This window comes from Molothrus ater, chromosome 1, assembly GCF_012460135.2.
Source record: "Molothrus ater isolate BHLD 08-10-18 breed brown headed cowbird chromosome 1, BPBGC_Mater_1.1, whole genome shotgun sequence".
Taxonomy (NCBI): Eukaryota; Metazoa; Chordata; class Aves; order Passeriformes; family Icteridae; genus Molothrus; species Molothrus ater.
Genome location: NC_050478.2, coordinates 4,708,171 through 4,733,735, shown reverse-complemented (window position 1 = coordinate 4,733,735; position 25,565 = coordinate 4,708,171). Strand labels below are relative to the sequence as shown.

Sequence of the window (25,565 nt, the reverse complement as noted above, 5' to 3'; positions counted from 1 at the left end):
ACAGTCCATCAAACTTTTCCTCCTCTATAAAAGAATGCAAAACAATGAGTTATTTATATAAAGTGTGTGAGAAAGTTTGCTACAAGAATGGAAACATCAGAAGGCTCAGAAAATCTTAAGAAATCAGGGAGACACAAAACCACAGCAGCACTCCTGCTTGCTAAATCCACCCCTCATCCCCTCTCCAACCAGCACAGCACCAGGAAAAGCTTCACCTTCAGGAAGGACTACATGACTAATTGAGTGTCAAGGTCACTCCCAGGGCTGGTTAATGATTAATGGCTGGGGTGGCAGTGCCAGCCAGCCCTGGGTCAGCTCGGTCCATGATGGAACCCAGACCCTGCAGGACATTGCTCCAGGCAGCCTTGGGCTGTTTGGGTGGGGAGGAAAGAGCAGGACTCAGCAAGGGGACAGGGGAGCATTTCCAGCTCCTGAAGCACATTGTGAATTCAGGCTGCTTTGGCTGGCCTGGGTTCTGGCTGTAGTCACAGCAATAAAACAGCCCCAGTGAAATGACTAATGCTCTGTACAGCTTTGGGAAAATAGGAAGCAGCTGTGGCTCCAGCCTTTCCAGGCTGAAAGGCCTAATTACTGGGGATGCTTGGACTGGCATTAGATGAGGTAAAGCAGGGGCTGTTGAATTGCCCTCATTGTCTCCACTAGAGTTGGGCATCTGGGCCCCAGTAGGTGCCATTTTTCGTTTGCAGAGAGGACAGTGCCGAACTCTTGTTTTGCCCAGAGGAGTGAAACTCAACACTAGAGTTCCCTCCTGAGGCTCATCAGCTGCAGCTGAGGAACAGTGACTGTCCAGAGGCTCACACTCAGCCTGGGTAAGCTGTCTTTTACTTCTCTGTTCCAAAAGGAGAAAAGGCAGCTTCTATACCACAGGAAAATCATGGCTAGGGAGGGCCAGCTATGGGGCTTGTCTGCTCTCTCATGTTGTCACATTTAGAGCTCTAAGACCTTCCTCCAAGCCATACTGGCTGTGCTGGAGCCTGGTGGGGAGGGCAAGGAACAGGATATGCATGGTGGGGATGGGAAAAGAGGAAAAAGCACAGCTCAGCTCCTCCTCCTGCTCCAAGTCCTGTGAGGTCCAGGCTCAGGAGCTCAGTGTGGCCCCCAAGCCAAGGCCAGGGCTCTGCCCAGACACGCCTGGGTGACCACAGAAAGCATTTCAGCCTTCTTGGAAAGAGCTGTTGCCTGGCAGCTAAACTTACGTAAAGCAGGCCTTGAAATAAGATGCTATTTCTGATCATGGTGGGCAATTAAACATTGGAACAGCTTATTAGGGAAGCTGGCAGGCTGGGCTTTACTTAATGTCTTTGAAATGAGATGGGTGAGTGGCTGTGGCCAGGAGCTGCTGCTCAGGTGCTGCATTTCCAGAAAGCTGCTCCTTCCCATGGCTTTGGCAATAAAACAAACACTTGGACTGGCCCTTGTGCTTCAGCCACCTCCACTGGTCAGAAGAGATCCCCTGTCCATGCTACAGGATGGATCCTGAAATGGTTTGAAGGGTTTATTTTAGACTTCAGTAGTGCTGGATCAAAACCTGAGATGGGGCATTGGATGGGATGAGCTGAGATTGGGCCCCTCTCCTCAGGGCTGGAGATGTGGGGCAGGATTTCCCCTTTTTCCATGAATGGCTGCCAGGGATCCCCACAGCACAGCAGACTGCTGTTTTCTGTTCTCTGCTCGTGGGCTGGGATGCTGAGGTGAATGTGAGTGAGGATATAAGAGCATGGGATGAAGAGATGGTTTCATGTTAATGATGGCCTCTCAAGCTCTAAGTGCTCTACAGCCCAGGAGAGGTTTCAATTCCCTATTCAGTGAAATCAAAGGATGCAGAAACCTGGATTCATCTAGCCAAGGAATCCCTCAGGCTCTGAAAGAGCAATAACCATTTTGGCCTGTCTGAAATAAAGCTGACCAGTGTTTCTGGGACCCAGCTGCTCTGGCCCTTGAACCCTGGAAATTTACCCCATCTCCAACCCAGGCCCTACAAGAAACAAACCTCTGGTTTAATGTGACTTCTTACAACCTGTGCCTTCACCTCCTGGCCCCTTCTGGCATCTCAGACTTAGCAGCTGATCCTTGGTCATTCCCAGAAAACCACTGAGGCTGTGAGCGTCACCTTTCAGCTCCTCTGAGGATGGACTTTGCACTAATCCTCCAGTCCCTCCTTTGTTCCTAACATAAAAGCAAAGAGCACAAGGAAATCCCAGGCTGCTGGGAAACAGCCACCTTCCCAGCTGCACTAGCCCTCAATTTGTATCTCATCTCCCTCTTCAAATTCCTGCTGATTTAGAAGGGAAGGCATCTCATGATTTATCTCCTCTGACTTTGACTGCAGCTGTGTTTGCACCTGCCATAAATTCTAGCTCAACACCTTACTCCATCCAGGGAATGTTGCTCATCTCTCCACGCTTCTCTTCGTGATCCCCCTTGTCCCCCTCTGTTTATCTCGCTGCTGGTGCAGTTCCAGCAGCCTGATCTTTAAGCAGATGGTCTTGAGAAACTGATTGGTAAGAGCAGATTGTTTTTTTCCCTCAAACTGCTGCTATTTCTGAGTCTTCCCTCTAAAATTTTACCAGCTGAGTGCTTGTCCTGGGAACGAGGGAGCTGCATTGTCCCAGCAAACTTCTCACAATGAGGGAACAATGCACTGACAATTAAACCAGACCTTTGCCTTCAGCCCCAGCTCCCAAGTCATGTGGTCTGAGTTTCCACATTCATCAGGCTGGATGTGGAGCCCAGAGCTCAGCTCTGGCCAAGGTGGGGCTGGCAGGGTCCCCTTGGTGTCCTACAGAAGGTCAGAGCACCCACGCAGCTCCTGGCTCAATTCCTTCCCAGCAAATCCTTCTTCCCCAGGATGCCCTGGAAAGCAGGAGGCTCCTCCAGGCAGGCAGGCAGGATCTCTGCAGGCTGAGGGCAGCCCTAAAAGACTCAAAGCTTTCCCAGGCAGCAGCAGCAGCAGCAGCAGAGGCTGAGCTGCAGGAAGCTCTCCCTGAGATCAGCCCCTGTGACTGATAACAAACTCATTGCTGTGCAAACCCACCTCTCTGAAGATCCATGAGAAAAAAAAAAACCCAAAAAAACCCACAACAGGCACAAGAAGCTGTTAAAAACTTCCTGCATTGTGCTGGTGTGGTGCCAGGTGCATTTTTGCCAAATAAAAAATTTCAGCTTGGTGCACCCCTCCTTCAGAGGTATCCATTGCACCTCCAGCCCCTCCCCGTGGGGTTTGTGAGTCAGCAGCAGCACGGAGCCATCCCAAGGGAAAGGTGAGCAGGCAGCTTGCCAATTCATCAGAACAAATCTCCCCTTTCTTTTAGCTCTTTCTCCTCCTGAAAGGGAGAGATTGCTGGCTCAGGACCAGCCCTGCATCCAAAGGCAGGGCTTCATGCAGGAGATGCACACAGATGGAAAGCAAAGCCATTTTAACTCCTCTTCCTGGTTTCCAGGGAAGGGGTTCAGGTTCCAACTAACTCCCAATTATTCACCACCTCCACAAAAAAAGTTACCACCCTCTCCCACATCAGCATTTTAACAGAGCATTATTTAACCCCATGGCTGCAGGTTAAATAAAACCAGAGCTGAGACATCAGGGAGGAGAGAAAGTGTGTTTGTTCACAGAGGAGCACCTGCTCTTCAAAAGCTCACAGGAAGAAGAAAACCTCAAAAAAATTACATTTTTCCCAGCTGAAACTGAGGAAAAGGCCACAGCTTCCATGCAGAGCCTGGAGGAAGGGGAGGAGAGGGGGTTGGAGACTGGGATTTATCCACCCTCTCCTGGGTGTCAGCTGCACAAGCCTGAGCAGGGCTTCCCCTGGGTGCTTCCCCTCATCCTGGTGTTTGTTCTGGGGCAGATCCAGTGAATCCTGGACAGGAGGGACTTGCTGTTCCCTTGGCCTAAGAGGAAAACCCCTGGGTGGAGAGCCCAGCTTGCCACACTGCTCTCCTGCTCCTCCAGAGTTTGGGGCTCTGTCCCATCCACTGTGCCCCAACATTCTGCCAGCATGAACTGAGACAAATGCCATAAATAAAACCTCCTTTAAACCCAGCTGCCAGTGCCCAACAGGCCCCTCCTTCTCAAAAAACAAGGCTCAGAGTTAGGATTTTTGTTGCTGCACGAAACAGTTTTGTAATTACTGTAAGAATTCACACGTCTATGTGAGCAAGACAAAGAGCAGCTTTTCCCTGGTGCACAGTTTAATGAGTGCAGGTCCTTGCCCACAGGACCTGCTTTTGGTGGTGATGGAGCAGGGGAGATGCTCTGCCTCCACTCAGACCAGCTGGAGAACTGGCTCCAGAGCATTGGCTTCCCAGTGGGAAGTGGCAACATTAATATTAACTACCAAAAAGCAGGGACTGTTTCAGTGCTGTCCCAGTTCAGACCTGCAAGCATGACATCAAGCTTGGGAAGAGAAACCCAGGACTTCCATTAAAAAAACCAAAGAAACAGAAAACCCCAAAAAAACAAAACAAAGCAAAACAAAAGAAAAAAAAACCCCAAAAAAACCCGAAGCAGGTTTCCATTTTGGATTGCAAGTGAAAAGCCCTGGACCTCAGCAGGTGCTCTGTGGGTGACAGCACTTCCATCTCTGGCCCAGTGAGGTATAAAAGGTTTATTCAGGGGGAAGTTTTGTTTCTCAAGCAGCAAAGGGAAGCTCATCCCTTGTGAGTGTTGGCAGACACAACTCTAACAACTCTTAACTCTGATCTGTGTCAGAACAAAAAAGGACCAACTGACCCAGCCCAAAATTGCACTGGGATGGCTGCTGAGCCAGGCTGTGAGCTGCCCTTGCTGAGCTTGAAGGCCTCAGAAGCAGAGCCAGCCCTCCCAGGATCTGCTCTCAGTGCAACACCAGCTCCACACACCTTTGTGGCAGCAGTGTCACCTCCAGGCTGGTGCTCACCCCACCCCTGAGGTGTGTTTGTCACTGTGTCACCCAGCCCTTCCAACCCCAGCGGGGCTCTGAGGCTGCTCTTGGCTCTCCTGGGACCCTGGAGGGGCCACTCAGCTCCTCTGGGCAGAGATGAAAGCAGAGAGAGCAGCAGGTGAGTAAAACAGCCCTGAAAATGCTGCAGAAACAGCTTCAGGCAGAGTCACTCAGCCTGGACAATCTTTTTCACCTGGAGCTGCCAAGGGCAGTTTTGTGTGAGCACCAGGAAGGGAACCAGGCATCTGACAGACTGGGATGGGTGGGATAGCAACAAAGGACAGTAATTCAGGCTCTGCACACTCCCAAAGGAAAGATGGGTACCCAGGCACTCTCTCCAACCCAAAAAAGAACACAGATTCCAGCCCTGCCTGTTTCCTACCCTGAGCAGCTGTTTTTGTAAGAGCAGTTTTAAATAAAGGCCAGGCACAAACCTCTCCTTTCATCCCAGGGCATGGCAAGAGGACATTTTTAGGTAGAAGAGGTCAAGTGCTGTGAATAGCTCCTTCCACAGGAGCTGCCCAGGATGGAGCCCAACCATGCAATTTAAGGTCAGTGTCACATCCCTGACGTGGATATAAGGTAATAACAAGTTCCACTGTCACTGTACCCAGCTCTGCCTCAGATAAGCCTGAGGAGGCTCAGATGAAGGCAGATAACAAATGAGAGAGTTTCTGTTACAAGCAGAGATCCTTGGAAATCAAGGCAACTGAATTGGATGCACATCCCTGATGCCTGGACTTTTCAGGGTGAAAGATGCCAAGACTTTAAATGATAATATTCTCCCCTTAAATGATAATATTTTCCCTTTTCTGCATCCCTTTCACACCCAGAATGGGTGGAAATACAGTAGAAATGTTTAATCATTCAGGATAAACCATAATTAGGCCCCTTTCCAGGGCTGTCTTGTATGGAGAGAGAGAGCTCATGAGAGAGAGGAGAGGTTTTACTGAGTTGTGGGAGAGTGTCTCCCTTTGTGACTGAAGGATCTGCTCCTCTGAGGGGACAACAGAGGATGAAGAAGATATGTGAATAAACCAAGAGATATTTTGGGTGTAGTGTGGCTACCCTGGGGTCCTTCCTTGGGCAGATGGACACTTCACACATGGAAAGCCCAACCTGTGCCTTGTGTCAGCCCAGTGACAGCCTCACAAGGCTGACACAAAAATGTCCTGAAGGAGGAACCTTGAGCAGGGTCAGTGGTGGCACAAGTGTTCTCCAGGGGTGACAAAACCACAGCTGGGATAGGGTAACACCAAAGTTTTGGCTGTGCCCTGAGCTCCCTGCACTGCTCTGAGCATTTCAGGGCTCTGTTTCCAAGTGGGTCACCACATATTCAACTCTGTGGAAACTGAGGGAAGGCTTTTGGTCCAGCAGGATGTGCCCAGCACACAGCTGAGCCCCAAGCATGGGGCAGGTGTCCAAGCCAGCCTCCTCTCAGCTGGGGATGGATCACCACCAATAATTAGGATGGGGGCTCCATAACAGAAAAGAGAACAATTTCCATGCTGAAAGTGCGGAAAAACTTGCACAGCTCTGTGGAAAAGGCCAGGAGGACACTGTGAACATCCTCAGCATCCCTGGCCATGCAAGAGCAGGGATTTATTGACCCAGCCTAAGCAGAAGATCAAGAGGAGGCAGGAGATCAGGGTGGCACTGCTCACAGCCACGGCACAAAACCTTTGCTCCAAGCTGGGAGCCTTTGGCAAGCGCTGCCTCAGAGTCGTGCCTGGGAAAAAACCATCACGAGACCTCTGTGTCTGCTGGTGAGAAGGGAGCTGGAGGAGGATAAAGGCATCCTGTTTGTGCAGGGAGGAGGAGGAGGAGGAGGAGGAGGGGAGGCTCACCTGGCTGTGCCAGGAGGAAGGTGAGGCAGGATGGTTATGGGTTTTTTCTGATCTGCCTGTCCTTGCATTGCCTTCCACCTGGCATCCCGGGAGAGCGGTGGAACCCCTCTGACTGTCTAATCTCCACTTTGCAGGCTCTTATCAGCCCATTTCGCTGCGGTGAGTAAAACGCACCTGGATGATTCAGCACCAAGCGCTGCTCTGGCGGGGCCAGTTTGCTTCAGCTGCTCTAACACTTGTTTACATCTGCGTTAGGGCAGCCTTGAATAAGCGTGAACCTCCCACAGATGCTAATTCATATCAGCTCTCCTTTGTGTTAAATATTTATGTTCCTAATAGGCACGCCTAAGAAAAATACTGGCGAGCGAGCCTGCAGCTTAACTCCATTACAACTCAATTTTATCTCAGCGCAGCTCGCATCTGGAACGAGCAGGATGAGAAAACATTCTATTTGCAGAGCACAGCAGCCTGGCCATTAGCAATCTGTCGATCGGATGACAATAAAACCCATGGATGGGAACTTCCAAAGACTTTCCGTGGCTGCCTGGACCCATAACTGCGCCCCAAAGGCGGGAGAGCTTTTGGAAATCCCCACGGCAGCAAAACACAAAACAATCCAGGCCCAGACAAAGGTTACGCACGAAATCAAAGCCAGGCTGTGCAGAGAGCTGAAGGAAAAGTCGTGTCCTCGGAGCTGAGAGGGAGCCCGGACGGGTTCTTGGCAAGCTCGGAGCTGCTCGTTCCAGCCCCAAACGATGTAAATCAGGGTGGGCTCCTTCCAGCAGACACATCCTGCTTTGTAACAGGGCAGGATCTTTAATTTTTTTTTTTTTAAAGTATGAAGGATATTAATTTTTTTTTGGTTTTGTTACCATCTGACATTAAAAAGTAATCAAACAGTTCTGGCCTTATTAAAGCCGGCGGGGTGCAGGACCTCGCTTACCTTGCTGCAAAGTGCGCGCTGTCCTCGCAGGTGTCCCCTTCCTTCTGCACCGAGCCCAGCGCCTCCTTCTCCTCCCCGCCGAGCTTCAAGGCACTTTTGTTCCCTGTTCTGCTACCTTGTCAGCCGGGGAACAGCCCTGTTCGGAAATTCAATCCTCTACTTAACCGCAGAGACACTCCTACCCGGAGATCACACCCATTCCCAGGCTCTGAGAGGGACAAAGAGGGAGCCGGTCCGGGAGAGTTTCAACCAACTCTGTTTGCATCCAGTATCCCCCGCTCTGAATTCCCTGAATGGTGATTAAGTGCTGCTTTCATTAAAAACCTGTTCTGTCCAGGTTAGGAGGGCACAGGAGGGATTTTTCCCCCCCCTTTTCTCGGTCTCTGCGGGACAAAGCAAGGTGCGGTGCTGCTCAGCATTAACCCTTGGGGACAAGGAATTCCAGCTCCACTCGCTGGCTCTGACTGTCCCCAAAATTCCGTCCCGAATTTTGGCAAAGCTGTTCCAAAAGTGGTCGGGGAAGATCCCTGCTCTTCTTCTCCCTGCAAGGCCGAGCTGGGAGTCCCTGTGCCCCCAAGGAGCCCCGGGTGAGGATTGCCGGCAGGTTTAGGGATGTAACAGAGCACTGGAGTGTTTAACTGGGCTGTCCTCCCAGGGGAGCAGTAATGATAAACCAGGCAGCCCCAGCAGGGTTTGCTGAGCCACCTTCAGCAGCACAAAGCTCTGTGTGAGGACACTTACAGCTCATTGCTGAGAAAAAAATTACCTGTGAAGGGTGGATGTAAAATCACAGCCACTGAAGGCTGGCTGATTCACTGGCTGGGGATGACCTGAGGAAAAATCATCTCCTGGCATTCCCAGCTGCTCCTGCCTGCCATGTGCTTGGTGCTGCTGATAGAGGAACATCCCTGGCTGGAGAAGGAACCATGTGGTACCTTGTCAGCAGCCACCAGCACTCATTTTGGGGGACCCAGGGCTGTGTCCAGCTGTGCTCTGCACATCTCTGAGGATGGAGACCTTTGGGGGACCCAGGGCTGTGTCCAGCTGTGCTCTGCACATCTCTGAGGATGGCGATTTTGGGGGACCCAGGGCTGTGTCCAGCTGTGCTCTGCACATCTCTGAGCATGGAAACTACACACAACCTCTCAGGACTGGCAGCTGTCCAAGGCCTTCCCTTCAGATACATTTTTCCCTTGTCACTTCCTGAATTTTCTAGATTAGCCCCCACAATCTGAAAATAAATATGAATCAGCTCACCAGCTAAACCAGGTGGCTGAAGAGGTTTAAACCACAGTTCCCACAGGTCCCATCCACTGGCCACTGTTAGACCTCAGGGAGCTGTAGTGGGAGGAGTGCCCAAAATACCAATGACACTGCCTGCAGCCTGGTGTGCCACTGACCACAGAGAGCTGCAAACCAGGGTGTGGCTGGACCTGCTTATTCAGCCTGGGTGTGCCCATTTCTGAGAGGATCACTGCAGAGGTCTCAGTTTCACGGTTTAAGATGCAAAACCACCTCCTAGCAAGTGATTTCTCCCTTTATGTCTGCAGGCTATAGCTCATAAACCTGTAACAGCCTTCACCTTTCATTTTTCATTGTTTTCATGTCATTCTTTTCATTCCACCATGCTGAGAGCGTTCATCTGTTGCAGGGGACAGAGGAACAATGCTTTGTGTTTCCTCCAGTCCACAGAGGATGGGGACCTGAAGCAGGGTCTGCTTTTATCCTTGGAGTCCACCCAATGCTGTCCCAGCAGTGAGGGTCACACTCCAGCAGATCTGCTGGGAGCCATTGGAAGGTGGGGTGAAAACACCTGGAATCTTGGAGGATCAGCACCAAATCATGGTGTTTTCCCATTCCCTTTTTGCCACATGGACTTGTTATCCCCAGAACCAAGGATTTCATTAATAGTTGTGTATCTGGGTGAATTTTTTGTGCTGATGTAAATCAAGTCCCTTCCATGGCTGTGGCTACACAGATTTGAGCTCTGGGATGGAGTTTTCATTGCTATACCCAGAGCTTTGCTAATGCACTTCAGGCTCCCACACAGGTGATGCCTGAGCTGCCTGCCCTCTCCTCCTCTCCATTAGTGCCACAGTGAAAAAGCACTAAATTATCCTGGTGAGCTTTTAAGGAGCCCAGCTCTGCAGAAATATGTGCAAAGCAGTTTAGAACAGTCAATGCCAAAGGGAAATAAAAGATCTTCATCATAAAACGTGGGCTCATTTAGGGCTGAGCTGTAGGCACTTTTGCTTCCTGCTAATTCTGGTCATGCCATGGGGTTATAGAGCAGAAAACATTATTTCCAAGCAGTTTAACTCAGTAGTGGTGGAAAACAGCCTGGCCTGATTCAGAACTGAAACATGATCTGAGATGTCCCTGTCCAGCTGTGCTCAACTTGCTGCTCTCGTGTCCTGGCCCTAATCCGGGCCCTGGTATTCCCAGAGCTCACAGACCTTGTGGTTTGGTGTTTTTTTCGTGCTTGCAGGTGGCAGATGAGGCTGTTGGCAGTGTCCCAGGGCAAGCCCAGGACACTGAGAGCATTGTCACAGGTCCACTCTGGGTTAATCAGAGGCTGCTGGGAGGAAGAGAGCAGAACTGCAAGCTCAGGGTCTGGCACCAGAATGGCCCAACATCTGCCTCAGCCTGGGCCATCCCACCTTCCTGTGGACAAGGGTGACATTGTGCATGGGGGAACAGGCCCTGCCAAGGATGTGTTTGCAAAGTGACACCTTCCAAAGGTATTTCCAGCCTGCTGCTGGGTTGGAGCTCTGGGAGGAAGAGGGAAGGGCCAAGCCCTGCAGATGAGATAACACAGCAGGGGCCTCCTGCCTGGGGAAAGCAAAGGAAGGAGTTAAAAAAACCGCACAAGCTGCTCAAAACACCAGTGCTTCAGCCATCAGTAGAGGTTAAACACCCTGACCTGTAAGAGCAAAAGCACTGCATGAATTTCTGAGAAGCTTTCAGGAGAGCTTCCCTTGACCCACAACCCAACCAAGTGACATTTCCCTGCAAGTCCCTCATGTAGCCTCACTCAGACTCTTCTCTGCCCTAAAAAATCATAATGTCCACACGAAAAATCTGCATAGTGCCTCTTGCAGGTGTAACAGCTGCTCTGATAGAGGACGATTGGGTTATAACCCCCAGCTCCCTCACCTCCTGTGCCCCTGGCTGTGGGGGAAAAGTTGAGAAGGCAATGCAAATACTTGTGTGCTGACTGCCAGATCATCTCTCAGATGAGACCTTATGGCTCCCTGCAGCTCCCTGACAGGAGCTGGGGCTTGGTCTCTTCTCCCAGGTAACAAAAGCAAAGACGAAGTGGCTCCAAGTTGTGCCAAAGGAGGTTCAGTTGGATATTTGGGAAAAGAATTCTTCCCCACAAGGGTTATCAGGCTGAGCAGGGAAGTGGTGGAGTCACCATCCTTGAAGGGATTTAAAAGATAGAGATGTGGCACTTGGGGACAGGGCTTAGTGGTGGCCTTGGCAGTGCTGGGTGTGATGGAGTTCACAGGGGTTCTTGGATGAGGGAAGAGACCAGGATCTGACTCCATGTTTCAGAAGGCTGATTTATTATTTTATGATATATATTACATTAAAACTATACTAAAAGAATAGAAGAAAAGGTTTCATCAGAAGGCTAGCTAAGAATAGAATAGCAAAGAATGATAACAAAGGTTTGTGTCTTGGACTCTCTGTCCGAGCCAGCTGGGCTGTGATTGGCCATTAATTAGAAACAACCACATGAGCCCAATCACAGATGCACCTGTTGCATTCCACAGCAGCAGATAATCATTGTTTACATTTTGTTCCTGAGGCCTCTCAGCTTCTCAGGAGGACAAATCCTAAGGAAAGGATTTTCCATGAAAGATGTCTGCGACAGCTGGGTTTACAGCTGGACTTGATTTTTGGGTCTTTTCCAACCTAAATGATCCTTTTCCAACCTAAATGATCCTGTGATCCTGTTCTGGAGCTCTGTGGGCAGCCCCTGACAGGCATCAGGGTGCTGGTGAATGGTTCCCAGCAGCAGATGGGAATATCTGGGGGCAGGAGAAGGTTCCTGGGCATTCAGGGCAGGAGTGTGGCTGTGCTGCAGTGCCCAGCAGTGCTGTCACACACCTCTCCAGCCACAGGGAGTGGCTGCATCCTCCCCTGGTCACCTCCTGGCAGTCAGGGGCTCCTCTGGTCGCAGCATTGCTGTGCTCTGAGCCCTGGGAGCTGCAGACTCTGTGGAGGCAGGGGCAGGACGGGCCCCGTTCTGGAGAAAGGAGTGGCCCTGGCAAGCCAAGGGCACCAGGGTGAATGCTGATTTGGGGCAGGAGGAGCTTTGGAAGAGCTCTGGAGATGCAGTTCACCCTTCCAGGGCCAGCAGCTCACAGCAGGTGAAGACAGGAGCAGTTTCTGACATGAGACAAACCTGGAGCTGTTACTCCAGTTGATTGCTTGGCCATATTAGTGCAAAATCCATTTCAAGCCATCCCTGTTGGGCTGTGGACTGGAGAGATGGGGCTCATGTGTGCCCAGGCTTATGGGCAAAAGCACCCCCTGAGAGAGAGACAGAGGTGGGAACTTCTTGCATCATTGACAGCAAGGTCTGACAGGGCTTCTGGTCAGTCTTGAACCCTCTTGTGCATCCTAAAGTGTCTCTAACCCACCCTTGGAGGTGGGATGCACCACTCTGTGTCTCTGCTAGCCAGGAGAAACACCTCAGAGAATACAACTCCAGCAGATCTGATGCAATGGCTGCATCATGTCCCTTGGTCTGTCCCTGTGAGCTCTGGCTGGAGTTTTTGCAGAGGGATGTACCAGCAGCATGTTTTCCAGAATTACATTTGGGACAATTACATTCTCCCAGTCTTTGGGAGGGAGGTTTATTCCAGGCTTCTGTCTTGGAGCAGAAGAGCTGCCATCCCCTTCCAGGAGGTAAATCTGCAGCTGGCTGGGGGCAGGGGAGGTGGCACAGGAGGGGCAGCTGCCCCTGGGGGCACTGGGGGCTCCTCTGCACCTCTCCCTGTTTAACCTCTCCCACCACGGAATCAGCAGTGCCCTGAGAGAGCAGGACAGCCCAGGTGGGAGCCTGACCTGGCAGCCCTGGTGTGGGAACCCAGCACATCCCTCTGGCTGGCCAGGATGGCCAGGACCCCTGCCAGGGGGCTCAGAGACCCTGGCACAGAGCCCAAAACACCTGTGGGTTTGATTGTGACCCATGGAGCAAGTTACCAACCTTAGATGAAGATCAGCAAGCCACGACAGTTTAGGTAGAATGACAGTGAAGTTATCACAGGGTGGAAAAGTCGATTTTGGGGTTTTTGGTATGGGGGTTCAGAGGGCAAGATGGAGTGAATTGGGGCATGTCCAGCCTTTCTCCTTCTTCTTCTTGGCCTCCATCTTCTGCTGTGATGGTGGCACTTTTAGATTGGTTTAGAGTAGAAGCTCACCGTCTAACATAGGTGATAGGTATTGGCAAGTAACTGTAAACATTGTACAGGTAGTTTTTAGTATAAAGACATAACCCTGCCCTGGGGGCAGGCAGAGTGCCTGGAACTGGAACTGTCCTGCTGGATGGACCTCGACAGGGCAGGAGAAAATTTTTTTATAGATAAGAAACAATGAACAACCTTGAGACCGAGAACTGAAGAGCTCTGACTCCTTCTTCAAGCACTGGGCTGGGAAAAGAGACTTTCTGATGTATCTTGGGGTCACTGTGACAAGCTAGAGATCCCAACACCCTGGCTGCCTTCCAGCCCAGGAGGAATGCAGCACATGGGCCCCAGGCCAGATCTGGATGTGTTCACACCATTGTTTTGTCTGGGGAAACTTTCAGAAGTACCCAAATCCCCAAGGCCCATCACCCCCTTGTTGCTGTTAAACCTTTCTCCTAATGCTGATGGGCACAATTTGTTCTTTGGCTTATGTCTGCAAAGATGGAGGAGGTTTGTGCTGGGAAAAACTTGGTTTTGCTGCTGCAGAAAAGGAGCCAGCTTTTCCAGAATGCCAAGAAGCTTTAGGGAAGGGATGGTGGCAGTGAAGGCTCAGCAGGAGCTGATCCTTTAGGGAAAGAGATGCAGTCTGACAGGGTGAGTTTGAGGGCAGCTTCACAGAGTAACCATGGGGGAACAACGTGCAGGAAAACAAAGCTGGGCTCTTCCTGGTCCTGTTCCTGAGGTTTTCCTCAGTGGTACTCCAGCCACAGCTGGCTGAGCCATTTGGACTATCACCTGCTGTTTCCTGATATCATATTGCTATCTTCTAGAGACCTTAAATCCTGATTCAGGATTTAATCCCAGGTAAGGCATTTGTGGGAGCTTTGCACTGAGATGTTTTCCTGTCCCAAGAAGGCAGCAGGGATTATTGCTTGACATTCTCATCCCTGACAGGGATGACAGCAGGGAGGGAGCACAGGATGCACACAGAGGTTTTCCAGCCAGGATCACTGGCAGGAACTGGGTAATAAAGGTAAAAAACCAAACCCAGATTGTGGTGCTGTTTGCAGGGGTCCCAGGATGAGGGAAGAGATGAGAATCTTGACTCCATGTCTCAGAAGGCTGATTTATTATTTTATGATATATATTATATTAAAGGAAAATTATATATTAACACTATACTAAAAGAATAGAAGAAAGGATTTCATCAGGAGGCTTGCAAGGAATAGAAAGGAGTGATAATAAAATCTTGTGACTGACCAGAGAGTCTGAGACAGCTGGACTGTGATTGGCCATTAATGAAAAACAATTACATGAGATTAATTAAAGATGCACCTGTTGCATTCTACAGCAGCAGATAATTATTTGCATTTCGTTTCTGAGGCCTCTCAGCTTCTTAGGAGGAAAAAAATCTTAGCAAAGGATTTTTCAGAAAATATGTCTGTGACACCCAGATCACCTAAACACAAACCTGGCACTTGGTAATGGTACCCAGCCTCCTCCTGGTCATCCTGTCCCTGCCCTGTCCCTCAGCCACAGAACCAGTGAGGCTGGAAAAGCCCTCTCAGATCATTGAGTCCAGCACTGCCAGGTCCTGCACTAAACCCTGTCCCCAGGTGCCACATCCAGATGGTTTTGGACATTTCCAGGGGTGGTGACTGCACCATTTCCCTGGGTGCCAATGCCTGACCACCCCTTCAGCCCCAGTGGGGATCAGATGTTTCCCTCAGAGCAATGTGTGCACCTTGAAGAGGGAGACAGTGGGAGAGGAAGGAAAAAGAAACCAGAGAGGATCAGTAAACACCCAACGCCCCTGCAAAGAGAGCAGTTTTGCAAATTGCTGTATGGATGGTTTAGGAGTTACACAAAACCTCAGGGGCTCTCTCACAGCCCTAATGAAAACCTTATGAAACCCAGGAAATTCCAGCACACTTTGGTCAGGGTCATCAAGCAGAGCCTCTGCCATTTCCAGCTGGATCCAGCAGAAAGGAGACATTTCACAGGCAGGGGAGGCTCAGCCCCAGCGCTGGTTAATGGGTGTGGGAGCCTGGCAAAGGTCATCCCATGGCATCCTGGGGAGGAGGAAATCACTTGTGCTGGGGCAGGGACAACCCTCGAGGTCCAGGTCCCTTGGAACTGTCCTTTCATGGGAATCACACCATGAGCAAGCAAGATGAGGGATTAATACCTTGTTCCAACACAGGAGCTGAGGTAAACAGAGGTAATTTATGCCCTTTGGACAGGATTACCTGGGATGTCCATGCAGCAAACAGAAAGCTGGCTCAGTTTCCCCACAGCCCATCCTGCAGGAGAGGTGGCCTGGGTTTCTCCTCTGCAGAGTACAAGGCTGCCCCTTTAGCACTCACAATCCAAGTGGGTTTCAATCCCAATGGTTTTACTGTGGGTCAGGATCACTGGATGCTGAGGTAGCTGGAACATGTTTGCTTTACTGGTGAAGGCAGCTCGAGCTCTCACCCTCACTGTTTATTTCCTTTTTCCTTATTTCCTTTTTTCCTTATTTCCCTTTTTCCTCAGGCAAGTCCAGAAGTTTTCACAACTGTGGGAAATCTGGTTGCTCCTGTTGGAGTCCATACTCAAGTGCCCACAAAATAACCCCACCCTCCCTTGCAAACTTAATTTTTAACCTGTCTCACTTCAGTGGCCAGGCTGCACGTGTGGGCACAGAAAGTCAGTGTGTGCTTGGGGATGGGATGGGGGTGAAATCCTGAACCCCTGCCTTTGCCAGGGCCCACCAGCCTCTCCCAGGAAATTGTGAGGAGCACAGCAGCTGTGGAGAGCATAGGGGATGTCCTTTTCCTGTGCCAGGTGGGAACTGTGCCCTGGGAGATAATCTGGATTTTTCTTTGGGATTTTTGAGTTTGTTCCCCAAAGCAGAGGTTTCTCCAGGCCAGTAGGTTTGGCAGCTGAGTTGAGTTCATCACTGCTCTTGTTCACATCTGCTAACAGAGCTCATGAATCCAGCTCTGAGGATGTGCAGGAGTGTGAGGACTGTGGGAGTGACAGGGGTGGGATGGTGGGGATGGATGGAGATGAGAGATCTCTGAAGGCAGGTCTGGAACTTGGGGTTTATTGCCAAGGGCCTGGGTGCAGGGCCCTGCTGGGAGCTGCCAGACACAGCTCAGAGCAGGCCCCAAAGAGGGAGAGAGGGGGAGAGAGGATGAGAGGATGAGAGAGTAAAAAGGGGTAAGAGAGTAAAAGGGGTAAGAGTGTAAAAGACAAGAGCTAAGAGACAAGAGAGTAAAAGGCAAGAGGAAAGAGTGCGAAGTTCCCATTACAATACCATAAATCTTCTTCTGTGCTGAATATTCTAATTCTCACTAACCAATCTAGTACAATATACAAATCCTAAAGCATTTACATACAGCCTATAAGAATCATTACATTACCATGCTGTGTTACATTTTAAACCCTAAAAACTCCTCTTTGGGCCCCTTCTGCCAAGCTGGCAGGGTCTGCTCTGACCCTTGGAGCTGTCTGCAAGCAGAGGGTGTTGTTCCATCAAAAGGGGATTACCTTCAGCTGGCCACACCATTGTTTTCCAGTTGTTCAGTAACTGAGGGATCTCAAAGCTTGATTTCATTTCAATCTCACTTATAGTTTCTATATTCTCAAAATCTTTTGCCAGGCAATCATATTTATAAGGCTTCCCTGTTTCATCTTCCCCAACAGAGGACAAACCCTGCAAGCTCCTGAGCCCAGAACCTGCAGGCAGAGCTGAGGTTGTGCCTGCACAGCCAGGGGGACAGAGGGTGGCCAGGGCTGGAGCTGCCCGGGTGGAGCCATTGTCTGCAGGAATGCAGCCCTGCCTGTGCCAACCAGGAAGGAGCAACAAAAATCCACCACCCACCCCTAAAGGCTGGGAAAATGCCACCCTGCTGTCACCCCTCCCTGCTTTGTGCAGTCCCCAGGGGTGCAGTCAGTGCCTGATGTCCTTCCTTGGCCCATTAGGCCCCGTGTCAGGTGTTGGTCACATCAGGGTGCAGGGAGCAGCTCTGCCACCCCTGCTGCCAGCTCCAGAGGGATGATGATCCCCACCAGAGCCCGCTCCAGCTGATGACTGAACGGCAGGCACCCCACCAGGTGCTGTGCACACCTCCCCGTGCAGTTCTGCATCACCATCTCCACCTCCTTCCTGTAGATCGGCCCAAGGAGCACAAACACGATGGGCTGGGACCACAGAACTTCTCAAAAATGGAAGAGAGGATAGTTAAGGCTGGAAATGACTTCTCAAAAATGGAAGATGGACTAGTTAAGGCTGGAAATGACTTCCAAGGTTATCAAGTCCGTTAAGCCAGCACTGCCACGTTTACCACCAAACTATACACCCAAGATAAAGTGCAAGTCTCATTTTATTATTACAGCTTTTCATTGAGTGAAGAATTCAAGCAGCCATTTTTTGAGCAATGTCACAGTCCATAGACTTCAGCTGCCTTGTCAGAAATGATTTCCAAAATGTCCAAGCCAGAGCTGAAGCCCCAGCTCTGTGTCCCCTGTCCCCTCTGGGCCACACCTGCTGTGCTGCATGTGGAGATAAAAGGCCAGCACAGCCTTGGGTGCCAGCAAGGATTGGTGTGAAAAATGCCAATCACTTGTTTTTAAAATTGTAAAAGTTTAATAGGAATAAAATGGTTATAAAAATAGTAATACAATTAGAGTAATAATAATTTGGACAATTTGGATTAGGACAATATGAGACAATAGAAACAAAGTGTTAGGGACGTCTGGGTACCTTTTCTGGGCAGCATAAGCCTGAAAAAGGACCCAGGTTAACAGAGGATTAACCCTTAAAAGCAATAACCTGTTGTATATTCATACACCTCATACATGATGCATAAATTCCATTCAAACAGAGGATTCTGTCTGGTCAGTGTCAGCTTCTTCCTCTGAATCCTAACAGCGCCTTTGAGGCGGGAAGAAGTTGGTTTCTCCTGATAATGGGGCAATAAATTCTCTTTCTCTGAAAGATTCAGGTGTCCTGTGGCTGCTATGTCACTGTGAGTCCTTTCTTTAAAAAAGTTATCCTACATAGCATAGTTTCTATTTTAACATTTTTTATAACCTAAAACTATATTTAACACTCTACTTAAGAGAATTAATACAGCATTACTTTCTAACACAACACATATAATATTCATTTTAATATTTGCAAAAAGCCAATCATAAAATACACATTTTTTCACAATTGGTGTCCTCCAGCCACAGCCTTGGGTGCCAGCAAGGGTTGGTGTCCCCCAGTCACCCCCAGCCTGTGCATGGCAGGCTGGTGAGGAGCAGGCTGCTGCCTGAAACCCTCTTTTTTTTTTCCATTTTCATTGCCACAAGGCTGATAAGCCCAGTGCTTCCTGGGAGCCTTTTTGGGTTATTCCATGAGAATAACTGGAATATTCACACAACCAGCTCAGAGCTGAGCTGAGCCCAGAGCCTTTTCCCAGGAAGTTCTGGTTACTGTGTTTGAACACCAAACAAGAAGCTCACGTTACTTCCCTGTGGGACTCCTCCTAACACAAGTGAGAGGCTGTTCTTGGGACATCCCTGTGCCACACCTCAGCAGGAGCTGGCTGGATTCTTGTGTCTCCTTCTGATTTTTCCAGGCTCTTCTGGACAGCAGCACTCACTCAAGGGCAGGGCTGTCTCACCTATTGTTGGCACCAGAGGAAACCACGAGAATTGCAGAACTTTCCTCTCCTTACACCCAGGGCTGGGTTGATTTGGATGAACACATTACCCAGTGGAGCAGAGGGGCACCAGCACACAACACAACCCAACGTGCCAGGCAATCTCCCTGCTCACCAAAACTGCCTGGGGACAGGCAGAGATGGCACCTGTGACATCCCCACACACCTGGTGGCATCCATGTGCTCTGGCACTGGGCCCTCCCCTGTGTCTGCTCGGGCATCACTCCCTTTGCAAACAGGGAGGAGGAGGAGGAGGAGGAAGAGGAGGGTGGCACCGAGGCTCAGCAGCCAGGGCAGGAGGGAAGGGCAGGGCACTCACACCTGGGCAGCAGCCCTGGCCCTTGAGGCACATCTGCTTGGGTTTGGGATGTTTTCTCTGCTCAGTGAGGATCTGGGTGAGGCTCAGGATCAAAACCAGAGTGGGACTCGAGTCCTCTTTACTCAAAGATTTCCCGGGCAGGATTTCTCCAGGCCTTCTCTCCACGTTCCTTGTGCACAGGAACGCAGCAGCTCCAGAGCAGGGTTTTGGGAGAGGCCCCAAGGCTGCCCCCAGGGCCGCATTGCCGTGCTGGGCATGAATCATCTCCGGTCCCTGAAGGAAGGAGCCCAGCCCTGGGGCACTGGGGCAGCAGCGAGGGAGCGGCTGGAACAGGATGGACAGGTTGGGAGCTGCAGGCAGGGCAGGGACCGAGGGACAGCACCGAGCACGGGCCACAGGGACTGGGGAACACAGGGACACAGGGACTGGGGAACTGCGGGGACACAGGGATTGGGGAACACAGGGACACAGGGATTGGGGAACACAGGGATTGGGGAACACAGGGACACAGGGATTGGGGAACTGCAGGGACACAGGGATTGGGGAACACAGGGACACAGGGATTGGGGAACAAAGAGACACAGGGATTGGGGAACACAGGGACACAGGGATTGGGGAACACAGGGATTGGGGAACAAAGAGACACAGGGATTGGGGAACTGCAGGGACACAGGGATTGGGGAACTGCAGGGACACAGGGATTGGGGAACACAGGGATTGGGGAACTGCAGGGATTGGGGAACACAGGGGACAAAGGGATTGGGGAACAAAGGGACAAAGGGATTGGGGAACGAACAAAGGGATTGGGGAACTGCAGGGACACAGGGATTGAGGAACTGCAGAGATTGAGGAACTGCAGGAAACTCAGGGATTGGGGAACAAAGGGACACAGGGATTGGGGAACACAGGGGACAAAGGGATTGGGGAACTGCAGGGACACAGGGACTGGGGAACACAGGGACGCAGGGATTGGGGAACTGCAGGGACACAGGGATTGGGGAACACAGGGACACAGGGATTGGGGAACTGCAGGGATTGGGGAACTGCAGGGATTGGGGAACTGCAGGGACACAGGGATTGGGGAACACAGGGATTGGGGAACTGCAGGGATTGGGGAACACGGGGGACAAAGGGATTTGGGAACAACGGGACAAAGGGATTGGGGAACGAACAAAGGGATTGGGGAACTGCAGGGACACAGGGATTGAGGAACTGCAGAGATTGAGGAACTGCAGGAAACTCAGGGATTGGGGAACAAAGGGATACAGGGATTGGGGAACTGCAGGGATTGGGGAACTGCAGGAAAACAAAGGGATTGGGGAACTCAGGGCAGACAGGGATTGGGAAACTGCAGGGACACAGGGATTGGGGAACACAGGGATTGGGGAACTGCAGGTGACACAGGGACTGGGGAGCTCAGAGGACACAGAGATTGCTGCTCAGATAACCTGCCCAAGGAGAAAAGGACCTGACATTTCTGAAGGACCACACTTTACACACAGGAAATGTGTGGTCTGAACAAGTGAAAACGCAGAGGTTTCTCAGGAACATTTTTGCACTTCACCCAGAAAATGGTGATTATTCAATAAAGCCCACGCCCCAGCTCTCAGCCATTCCAGCCAAGCTCCAAACCACTGCAAATCTCCAATGATGCAGGCTCCAAGTTATTTCCTTCCATCCCCTTTCTCTGTCCCAGATCAGCCTTCCCAGCTGGATCCCACTTCCCAAAGTCTCCAATCTTCCTCCCTGGGCTGCTTTGCACCTCACACTCCCTGGCAGCAGAGCAGCAGCAGGTAACCCCTTCCTGGCTGCTGGCAGCTCCCACAGAATTTGCTTTTGAGGATGAGCCCAGCTGCTTTTGTGCCAGGAAATTCCAGCTGCAGATGCTCTTGTGCCCCAGGGATGCAGGGGGGGGGGCAGAAGCCTCCTCTGCAGCACGGTGACAGTGCCAGGCTGTGTGCTGGTGACAGTGACAGGGTGTGTGCTGGTGACACACGTCAGGGGTGTCCCCACTGAGGGAGGGGAGGGGAGGGGAGGGGAGGGGAGGGGAGGGGAGGGGAGGGGAGGGGAGGGGAGGGGAGGGGAGGGGAGGGGAGGGGAGGGGAGGGGAGGGGAGGGGAGGGGAGGGGAGGGGAGGGGAGGGGAGGGGAGGGGAGGGGAGGGGAGGGGAGGGGAGGGGAGGGGAGGGGAGGGGAGGGGAGGGGAGGGGAGAGGAGAGGAGAGGAGAGGAGAGGAGAGGAGAGGAGAGGAGAGGAGAGGAGAGGAGAGGAGAGGAGAGGAGAGGAGAGGAGAGGAGAGGAGAGGAGAGGAGAGAAGAGAAGAGAAGAGAAGAGAAGAGAAGAGAAGAGAAGAGAAGAGAAGAGAAGAGAAGAGAAGAGAAGAGAAGAGAAGAGAAGAGAAGAGAAGAGAAGAGAAGAGAAGAGAAGAGAAGAGAAGAGAAGAGAAGAGAAGAGAAGAGAAGAGAAGAGAAGAGATCTACAGAAATCACCCACTCCAGCTGCAGCACATGCCCTTGCGGGAAGGATGGAGCTGCATGGTTGTCCTTACACATTGCTGAAATCTCGTTTTTGTGTTGAGAATTAATCCTCCTTTTTGATGTGACACAAAGCAAACATCCTGCTGAAAGCCAGGAATTTATCCTGGTAACAACTTTCCCCCTCTTCTAGAGTCCTGGGGTGGTTTGGGTTGGAAGGGACCTTAAAGATTGCTTAGTTCCAACCCCCTGCCATGGGCAGGGACACCAGAGGAGAGCAGAGCCTCTCTCTGTGGTGTTTTTCTCCCCCTGTGCTTTCCACACTCCATTCTGTGGCACTCCTAGCCCACTTTATCTCTGATTTCTGCCCTAGGGCCCACTGGCACTGACCACAGCTCTGTGGAAGCCTCTCTGGCACCCAGCAGAGCAGCAGCACTGATTTCCCAGTTTTTATGGAACTCCCCTTTTGAAAACCCCCCTTCCTTGAACGAGATGGGGATTTTTTGGGCAATGCTTTGTTGGTTTAAACTCGTGGGGTTTTTTTCCTTCTGAAGCACAGCACAGGAGATCCAGCTAGACCTTGTCATCCATTGCACAGGATCATTCAGTCTTTAAATTTGGAAAAATTAATCTATGATCCATGAGTCCAACCTTTAACCCAGCACTACCAAGGGCCACATCTACACATTTTCTGGACACTTCCAGGGATGGTGACTCCACCACTGCCCTGGGCAGCCTGTTCCAATGCCTGACCGCCCTTGTGGTGAGGAAATTTTCCTTAAGACCCAAACTAAACCTCTCCTTGCACAACTTGGGGACGTTTCCTCTTGTCCTGTGCCTTATTACATGGGAGAAGAGACCAACTCCCACTTCATTACCCCCTCATTTATCCCCCTGCCCTCTATTCATGTATTTGATCTGCTTGGATTTGTCACTCAAGGAGATCTCCCTCTCACACCTCTGATTTCAGTCACTCCCAGGGAAAACTCTCTTCTGCTCCTCCTGGATTTTCAACTGCAGGTTGTTCCTCCATGGCTTCAGAGACCCTTCCCTGGTTTGGCTGGGGGAGCATCACTCAGGTGTGGCTGTGTCCACAGATCCACTGACAGAGGAGGTGATTTTGCAGGGAGATTCCCTAAAATAGCAGCAGTGTCTAACACAGGGCCTTGCTTTCATCCCCCTCCTGCTCCACAGTTCAGTTCACACAAGGCAGCCACCAAATCCTCACAGGAAAGGGCTCTCCCTGGGGAAGCTGCTGCAAGAAATGCTGCTTGGAAAGCCCTTCCAAGCCCCCCCAGCTCAGGTAGCTGAGCTTGAGACAGGAGGGTTCAGCTCTTTCCAGGGGGCTTTGGGCATGGCTAAAGCAATTTTTCCCTCAGATATTGTGTAAGCAGCACTTCTGGTCAGGCTGGGGGAGCTGAAGGATGAGCAAAGCTGTGTTACAAACCTCTGGTGGAGGCAGACATCAGCTGGAGCAGGTAACAGCAAGGTGTGTTGGTTTGGAAAGACAGGAGTCTGCTAAGGAAGGCAGGAGCCTGCCCTGAAATGGAGAATGTAAACCCCCTCCCTCTGAATTGTTATGAATTTGAAATTAAGGGGCTCTCAGGCAAAAAATATGGGAGCAGAAATAACAGTTCTTTTATTAGGGATGAAAATAAAAAAATAAACAATGCAGTAAATAAAAACAACACTGACAGAGTCAGAACCCAACCTGACACCCTGTGGGTCAGGGTGCTGGCAGCAGAACCATTGGAATTGTGGCTCAGCCCTCCTGCAGTGTCAGGGGTGGCTCTGCTGGAGCAGGGATCCTGTAGAAAGGTGCAGTCTCTTCCTCTGAAGATCCAGTGGAAGAAGAGGCAGCTGCTGCTCCTCTGGGAAATCCAGTGGAGAAGCTGTGCTGGTGTTCCAGAATCTCCAGATTATATCCAGGTAGGAATGCTTGGCTCCTCCCCTGGGCGGAGCATCTCCCCATGGGATGATGGGATTGGATCAGCCCTGCAGGGACACTCAGTGGCCATGGACAGCAGAGATCTCCTGGAGGGAGGATTGGCTGGGGGAGAGATAAAGAAAAAACTGCCCCAAGAACAGCAGAGAACTGCCCCAGCTCTGACAGATGGTGATAGAGCACACATTGCTTGGCAATCTGGGACACAAGGGAAACACTGACCTCACCTGCCTGGTGGGAGGTGTCCCTGCCCATGAGACTGGATGAGCTTTAAGGTCCCTTCCAGCCCAAACCATTCCATGATTCTGTGAATGACTTTTTGGCCATTCCCACCTTGGGCTGGCCTGAGATGAGAGAGGATTTTCCCAGCACTGTTTTTCCCAGGGAGGTCACTCTGGCCCTGCCCTGGGCACTGCTGGGGTCACACCTGGAGTTCTGTGCCCAGCTCTGGCCCCTCAGCTTGGGAAGGACCTGGGGACACTGAGCACATCCAGAGGGGACAAGGAGGCTGGAGAGGGGCTGGGAACACAAGCCCTGTGAGGAAGCCCTGAGGGAGCTGGGGGTGCTCAGCCTGGAGCAAAGGAGACTCGGGGCTGCCCCCATCACTCTCTGCAGCTCCTGAAAGGTGCCTGTGCTCAGCTGGCCCTGGGCTCTTTCTCCAGCAGCACTGACACAACCAGAGCACACAGCCTCGAGCTGCACCAGGGGAAATACAGGCTGGATAGCAGGGAAAAGTTTTTCACAGAAAGAGTGATAAAGTTCTGGAATGGCTGCCCAGGGAGGTGGTGGAGTCCCCATTCCAGGGTGTGTTTAACAAATCCTGGATGTGGCACTGGGTGCCAGGGTTCGGTTGAGCTGTTGGGGCTGGGTTGGACTCGATGACCTTGAAGGTCTCTTCCAACCTGGTAATTCTGGGAATTCTGTGAAACAGGCACCTGATGTTATTTTCCCCACTCCTGCATGTTTCCCAGCTCAGGTTTGATGCTTTGAAGCTGCTGCTGGAGATCTGAGGGCAGCTCCAGCTCCTGACAGCTTGTGCTCCCCATCCTCCCTCCTGCCTGACACAGTCATCCTCCCCTCCCACCTTGCACTGTGCAATTTTAAATAGAGCATCAGGATAAGCTCTGAGCATTTAGGAAAATAGGGCTGTGCTTTCACATAATTTACAGAGCTGGACTGGGATCATTTAGAATTCAGCCTCTGTCTCCCCTTCTCTCCCTTGAATAGTGGTTTAGGCTACCTGCAAGCTAAAATTGAATGTTCAGAGGCCACATACAGCTCCCTGGTACAGCAGCAGGCTTAGTTTTCCCATCTCTGTGTTTCTTTCATTACATCAGTGCAGCTTTTTTATAACAGCCTCAAGGCTGTTGGTTGATAAAGCAGTAAAGCTGCAGTTGCTGCTTGTTTAAAGAAAAAGAAATAAAATAATAATCACAGAATTGTTATGAACCTTGAAAATGCTGTTGAAAAACTGACTTTTTTTTTTCATTGTTCCAGAGCTTCCTAAGAATAGGAGAGGGGAGCAGAAAGTTTGTAGTTTGCAATCAATGTTGAGGTTTGTTTGGATAAAATATTGGCATTTAAAGAGGCAGCTCAGAGCTCTTTGACCCATCTCTAATTGCTGTCATTCTCAGCAGGGCCATGGCAGGGGGGATCTCTTAGAATCCCAGAATGGTTTGGGTTGGAAGGGACATTAAAACTCATCCAGTTCCACCTTCCACTGTCCCAGGCTGCTCCAAGCCCCATCCAGCCTGGCCTTGGGCACTTCCAGGGATCCAGGGGCAGCCACAGCTGCTCTGGGAACGTCTTCCAGGGCCTGCCCACCCTCACTGGGAAGAATTTATTCCTAATATCCAACCCAAATCTTCTCTCTTTCAGTTTAAAGCCATTCCCTGTGTCCTGTCCCTCCATCCCTTGTCTTGTCCAGCTCTCCTGGAGCCCCTTCAGGCCCTTCAAGGGCTCTGAGCTCTCCCTGGAGCCTT

General features: G+C 51.1%; 1 protein-coding gene across 1 annotated transcript in view; it reads right to left on the bottom strand.

Moving 5' to 3' along the window:
* VILL (villin like) overlaps positions 1-7,775 on the bottom strand; it is a 37,342-nt gene extending 29,567 nt beyond the window's left edge. Inside the window, 1 exon segment of the mRNA XM_054515316.1 lies at positions 7,731-7,775. The gene's annotated coding sequence lies outside the window, so the exon portion shown is untranslated.
* Between the last annotated feature and the right edge of the window lie 17,790 nt (positions 7,776-25,565).